Source organism: Quercus robur, chromosome 9 (assembly GCF_932294415.1).
Source record: "Quercus robur chromosome 9, dhQueRobu3.1, whole genome shotgun sequence".
Taxonomy (NCBI): domain Eukaryota; kingdom Viridiplantae; phylum Streptophyta; class Magnoliopsida; order Fagales; family Fagaceae; genus Quercus; species Quercus robur.
Window position 1 is genome coordinate 17,766,760 of NC_065542.1, and position 6,182 is coordinate 17,772,941.

Here is a 6,182-nt window from a genome sequence, read left to right on the forward strand (position 1 = left end):
GGTCGCTCGTTCTCTCGACGGGGGTGTTGTTCTTGTGGGGGTTGATCCGTTCTCTCCTTACTGACGAACTTCTTCAATTTCCCTTGTCGGATAAGGGTTTCGATCTGTTGCTTCAAATCATAGCAGTCGGCCGTGTCGTGACCATGGTCACGGTGGAAGCGGCAATATTTGTCCCTGGACCTTTTGTTGGGATCACTCTTCAGCTTTCCCGGAAACGTCAGGGATCCTTCGTCCTTAATCTGCATTAGGACTTGGTCTATCGGGGCGGTCAATGGAGTGAAACTTGTGAACCTTCCGCCCATTGGTTTTGGACGTCTCTCCTCCCTCCGATCTCCCATCCGTCCTCTCTTCCGCCCTTGGTCCTGTCGGGGGTCCTCTTGTCTGTCCCTTTTCTTGGGTCTGTCTTCTCGGGCTAACAGTGCGTCTTCAGCGTTCATATACTTGGTGGCCCTGTAAAGCACCTCTGACATGGTCTTTGGGTCGTTTTTGTATAGGGAGAACAAAAACTTACCCCCCTTCAGCCCGTTCGTGAACGCTGCCACCAATATCTTGTCGTCGGCTTCGTCGATCGAGAGCGCTTCTTTATTGAAGCGTGATATGTAGGCCCGTAGCGTCTCCTCCTCTCTCTGCTTGATATTCATTAAACAAGCTGTGGACTTCTTATACCGATGTCCTCCGATGAAGTGCGTAGTGAACTGAGCGCTCAGCTCCTTGAAGGTGCCGATGGAGTTTGGTGTTAGTCGGCTGAACCAAATCCTTGCCGCGCCCTTCAGGGTTGTAGGGAATGCCCTACACATAATTGCGTCTGCCACTCCCTGAAGGTGCATCAGGGTCTTGAAGGTCTCTAGGTGATCGAGAGGGTCCTTGATTCCGTCATAACTGTCCATATTCGGCATGCGGAACTTACTCGGCAGGGGGAAGGAATTGACGGACGCCGTAAATGGCGAGTCAGTCCGGTTGACAAGGTCGTCAAGATCGCTGGACACTCGCCCCTTGAGAGCGTTCATCAGGACTTCCATCTATTCCTTCATCGCCTGCATCTCCGCGATGATGGGTTGTGGAGCTGTATCCGTCACTGAAGGGATGCTAGCGTCCCGTCGCACTTGTTTGCTCGGGGCGTTACTCTCCTGTGGTCCGTCATTATTTCTCCTTTCCTCACTGTTCCCTTCTTGATCTTCTCCTTGGCTATTCACCGCCGCACTCTTTTGATTCAGCTGCTCTACCAGGTCGTGGTTTTGTTTGGTGAGGCGTTCCACAGCTGCGGCGAGCGTCTTGACCTGTCTCTCAAGGGCAGTCATAGGGGCCTCTTCTTGGACGTCGTTTGTGGTTGCCATCGAGCGTGTGAGTACCATGTAACTCTTTTGTCTAGGAAACGTCGTTCCCACAGACGGCGCCAACTGATGACGTCGAAAATTGTCACCAATGGGTCACACCGTACTCGCGACTCGAATCGAACCTGCACGACAAGAACAATCGACGGAAGTCCTTCAGAAAGCACCGGTGTGGTGCCGGCCAAAGGTTCTCCGACGGTCAAGTTAGAATTGTTCTGTTTTACTTAGAGCGTTAGAGAGGGTCAATTAAAGCGTACCTCGATTTCTGTGGGTATTAGACCTTTTATAGTGATAGAGGGTTGACTTTTCCTTTTTGGTTTCCACATCTTTTCAATGTGGGACTCTACTCCCAATTCTGCTAAACGTGGTGAGCAAGGATTCCCACTTCCGGATCTTAGGGTTTTTCTGGGCTATGGACGTTTTGGATCATGGGCCCTTACTGTGTCAGTCAGTGATGGGCCTTCAAAGCTGGGACCATCTTCACACAGGCCCAAGAGACCCAATCCGTCAGGCCCGTCAAGGCAAGCCCATCAGGCCCGATATTTTATCATCTTCACATAGGATTTGGTGTTATCCCTTCATGAACCACCTGGTTTCTATGGTTCCACAAAGTCCATAGGGTAGTGAAAGGAGATTGAAGATATATATTCTTCTCAGGGTCCACTAGATCTCTTCTCAAAATGAAAGCAGATAGCTATTGGTTGGCTGTTATTTGATTTAACTCTGAGGTATGGATTGAGAGGTTTGGTCCATGCCAAATTGCTCTTGCAAATGGACAATATAGGAAGTGATGAGATATGGATTCCTCCTTTTCATGACATAAGGGGCATGTGTTGTTGGTAGGAATTCCCCTCCTATTTAAAACGAACTTTACTAGCAAACTATTATGAAGAAGTTTCCAAATAAAAGTAATAATCTTAATAGGGTCTTTGATTTTCCAAACGACATTCCACACACATTCTTAGGAATAATTTGTTCTCTTTGCTCATGGATGGAATGATTGGAAAGGTCTTGAATTAATGATTGGTTCTAAACCTGGTATTCACCAGTGGATGAATGCCTCCACAGCAATCTGTCAGTGCCATTATCAGTCTTTGGTAGGGGATATTTAAGCACCTCTTTGCTAGTTAGGTAGGGATAAACTTGCCTAACTAAGTCAGGCTTCCAGTCTTTAGTGTTGTTATTGATGAGATCAGTAACAGTGCCTAAATAAAAGTTGCCCCCATTGGGAGGCTGTGGTGAACCATGGAACCATGAGGAATGATTGTAAGGAATATCAAAACCTTTTCCAAATAGCCATCTCCCATCCCCTAATAAAGAATTTTTTTGACAAATGATGTTTCTCCAAATCCATGAATGATGTGATTTGCGTTCACAGTCTTGAATTGTTGTTCTAGGGATATATTTTGCTTTGAAGGTTTTAGCTAGCAGTGAGCTTGGGTTATGAATGATTCTCCAATATTGTTTTGCAAGCATGGCTTAGTTGAAAATACTGAGTCTTTTAAGTCCGAGTGCGAGCCCCACCCACCCCCCCCCCCCTCCCCCCCTCTCATCCCTCCCTCCCTCTTAGACTTGCATATTGTATCCCAATTCAGGAAATGAAGTTTTCTCACACGAGGATCATGACCCCACCAAAAAGCTCTAGTGATGAATCCATTTTTTTGCAAATAATTTCAGGCTAGAAGTCTCACGAAAAGAATAACCAAAGTTGGAATAAGAAAGTCCAATTCAAAAGGTAAAATTTTACACTTGTCAATTGTAAGAAATTTATCAATATTTTTTACTTTGTGCTAAGGTTGTGTTCTAAGTTTGTTTAGTCACTTTAGAACTTTTTTTTTTTAGATAGTTACAATATGTTTAGCTTAAACCCTTTTGTCCCTCCTAGACCCCTGTGTACTTTGTGTATAGAGTCAATTAAGCTAGAAGGGTCTTGGTGGTCACTTTAGAACTAGGTTGTCCCATATTTACATAAATTTTACTCAATAGAGGTATTAAATAGAGTATAGTGGAAAATCAGTCATTAAGGAGACTTGACCTCCCAACCCCCTACTAAGCTTAGTCAGAAGTGTGTCTTGATTTATAAAGATTTTCTTTTCTTTTCTTTTTTGAGAATCTATTTATAACCTTAATTTGTTTTCAAAGTCTTCATCTCCCTTTTCCGCTTACCTAGTGATAATGTATTAAAAATCGTCAGTGAGCCAACGGTCAAAATGGAGAGCTCCTAAAGACTTGCAAAGATGAATACACTCTCAGAGAGCGTCAGTGTGGGGTCAGCCTACTAGCTGACAACCCTCCAATAATTAAGTCAACACGTCACAAGATCTCCAAGAACTCTCAAAGCATAAGAGATTTAGAATTGTATTTTTCACGTACTTCGAAATAGGGGTGTCCTGGTGTGTGTATATAAAGGTCTGTGGATGACCACCTGATGCCTATAGGTTTTTTGATCTTGAAAACAAAATAACTTTTTAATTTGGTGATGCGATTTTTCATGAAGAAAAATTTCCTTTTAAATTGAAAAATAGTGGGGGTGAAGAAAATATTTTGTCACAACCTAGTTCTTCTACTTCACACTTACAAAATCAAGAAAATTTTGAAATGGAACCTAGAAGGAGTAAAAGAGCTAAAGTTGAAAAGGATTTTGGTCCTGATTATTATGTTTTTAACATTGAGGAAAATCTCCAAAATTTAAAAGAGGCTTTAACATCACCTGATGAATATTTTGGAAAGAGGCTGTAAATGATGAGATAGAATCTCTAATTTCTAATTGAACTTGGAAATTAGTAGATCTTCCACCTGGTTGTAAGACCATAGGTTGTAAATGGGTCCTTAGAAAAAAGTTGAAACCGGATGGATCAATAGATAAGTTTAAAGATAGACTTGTTGCAAAAGGCTTTAAACAAAAAGCTAATCTTGATTTCTTTGATACATTTTCTCCGGTAACAAGAATTACATCTATTAGATTGTTAATTGCTATTGTTGCAATTTTTTATTTGAAAATTCATCAAATGGATGTAAAAACTGGGGACCTAGAGGAAGAGATTTGTACAGAACAACCCGAAGGCTTTGTAGAGCCTGGACAAGAAAGTAAGGTATATAAGCTAACTAAATCCCTATATAGCTTAAAACAAGCACTTAAGTAGTGGCATGAAAAGTTTGATTCTTGCATGATTAAGAATGGTTATAAATCAAATGAACGTGATAAATGTATTTATTCTAAATCATGGAATAATTTACATGTTATTATTTGCCTCTATGTGGATGATATATTGATTTTTGGCTCAAATATGCATGTTATAAATGAGACGAAAAATAAGCTTAAAAGTCATTTTGATATGAAAGATCTTGGTGAGGCTAATTTTATTTTGGGCATGAAAATTACAAAAACATGTGATATAATATTTCTTGATCAATCACATTATGTTGAGAAAATATAATTTTCATGATCACAAAAGTGTAGCTACTTTTTTTTTTTCTAGTGTTCATTTATTTCCTATGAATAATGATAATGAGATTTTTAATCAAAGGATTATGCTAGCATCATTGGTAGTTTGCGTTATGCTATTGATTGTACTAGACTTGACATTGTATATGCAGATTTACTAGCAAGCCTAGTAAAGATCATTGGCTAGCTATTGAGCGAGTCATGAGATATTTAATTGGTACCAAAAGCTATGGCTTATTTTATAAGTATCCTACTGTGATTGAAGCTTTTAAAGATGCCGATTGGAATACTTTGTCAGGTGATTCTCTTTCTACCATTGGTTATATTTTTACCTTAGATAATGGTGCTATTTGTTGGAAATCTAAAAAGTAAACAATAATTGCTAATTCAACAATGGAAGCTGAATTAATAGCATTAGCTTCAGCCAGTGAAGAGGCAAATTGGCTTAGAGATTTGTTATATGAAATTTCACTTTGGGAAAAGCCAATTCCACCTATATTAATTCATTGTGATAGTACTGCCACAATGGTAGAGTTAAAAACTATTATTATAATGGTAAATCTAGACCTATAAGAAGAAAGCACAGTACCGTACGATCTTATTTGAGTAGTGGCATCATAACTGTGGATTATATTAAATCTAATGATAATCTTGCAGATCCATTCACCAAGACCTTAGCAAAAGATAGGATCTGAAATACATCGAGAGGGAGAGGAATGGAACTAAAATCCATAAATTGATGAGCCATGTATGAGGATACCCAACCCAAGGACCAGAGATCCTTAAAATTGGGTTCAATGGGAAAAACGAATCATACGATGGTCGTAAGAAATGCACTATTTATTTTTTTAATTATTTATTTTGTAAATAATTTTTTAATTGTTCATCCCTATGATGTAAGTGCATCTATCCTGTAATGTGGAGAGGTTGAGTAAAAAACTCTTAATAAAATTTGTAGCTCGTATTAGTGGGGTGTCAGAATTACACCTGTTGGGCTGTTGTATCCCTAGGAGGGACAAGTCAGAGAAGGTCTACACCACTTACAAAGTTTAGCCAACCAATGGCTTGAATCTCTTTAAAGAAAGCAAGTGTCGCACCTCAATCCAAATAATGTTATATATTTTCTTTCTCTTCAAATTAATAATATTTTAAAGTATTATTCAGTTTCTCTTTATGTTATTTCTATTATTATTGTGTTTGCACCAACAAGTCTAACTATAATTCAATTATTAAATATCAATATATATTTATGAAAGGTAAGGGAATAAATATTAGTCGCAAGACTCACAACGTTTGCTTTATGAGAGAAGAGACATTACCCTAAAATTAAAGACGGAGACTTCTTAGAGGTGTATTAATTACCAGTTATCACTTACCAGCTATCACACATACGAAGACCCACAAAG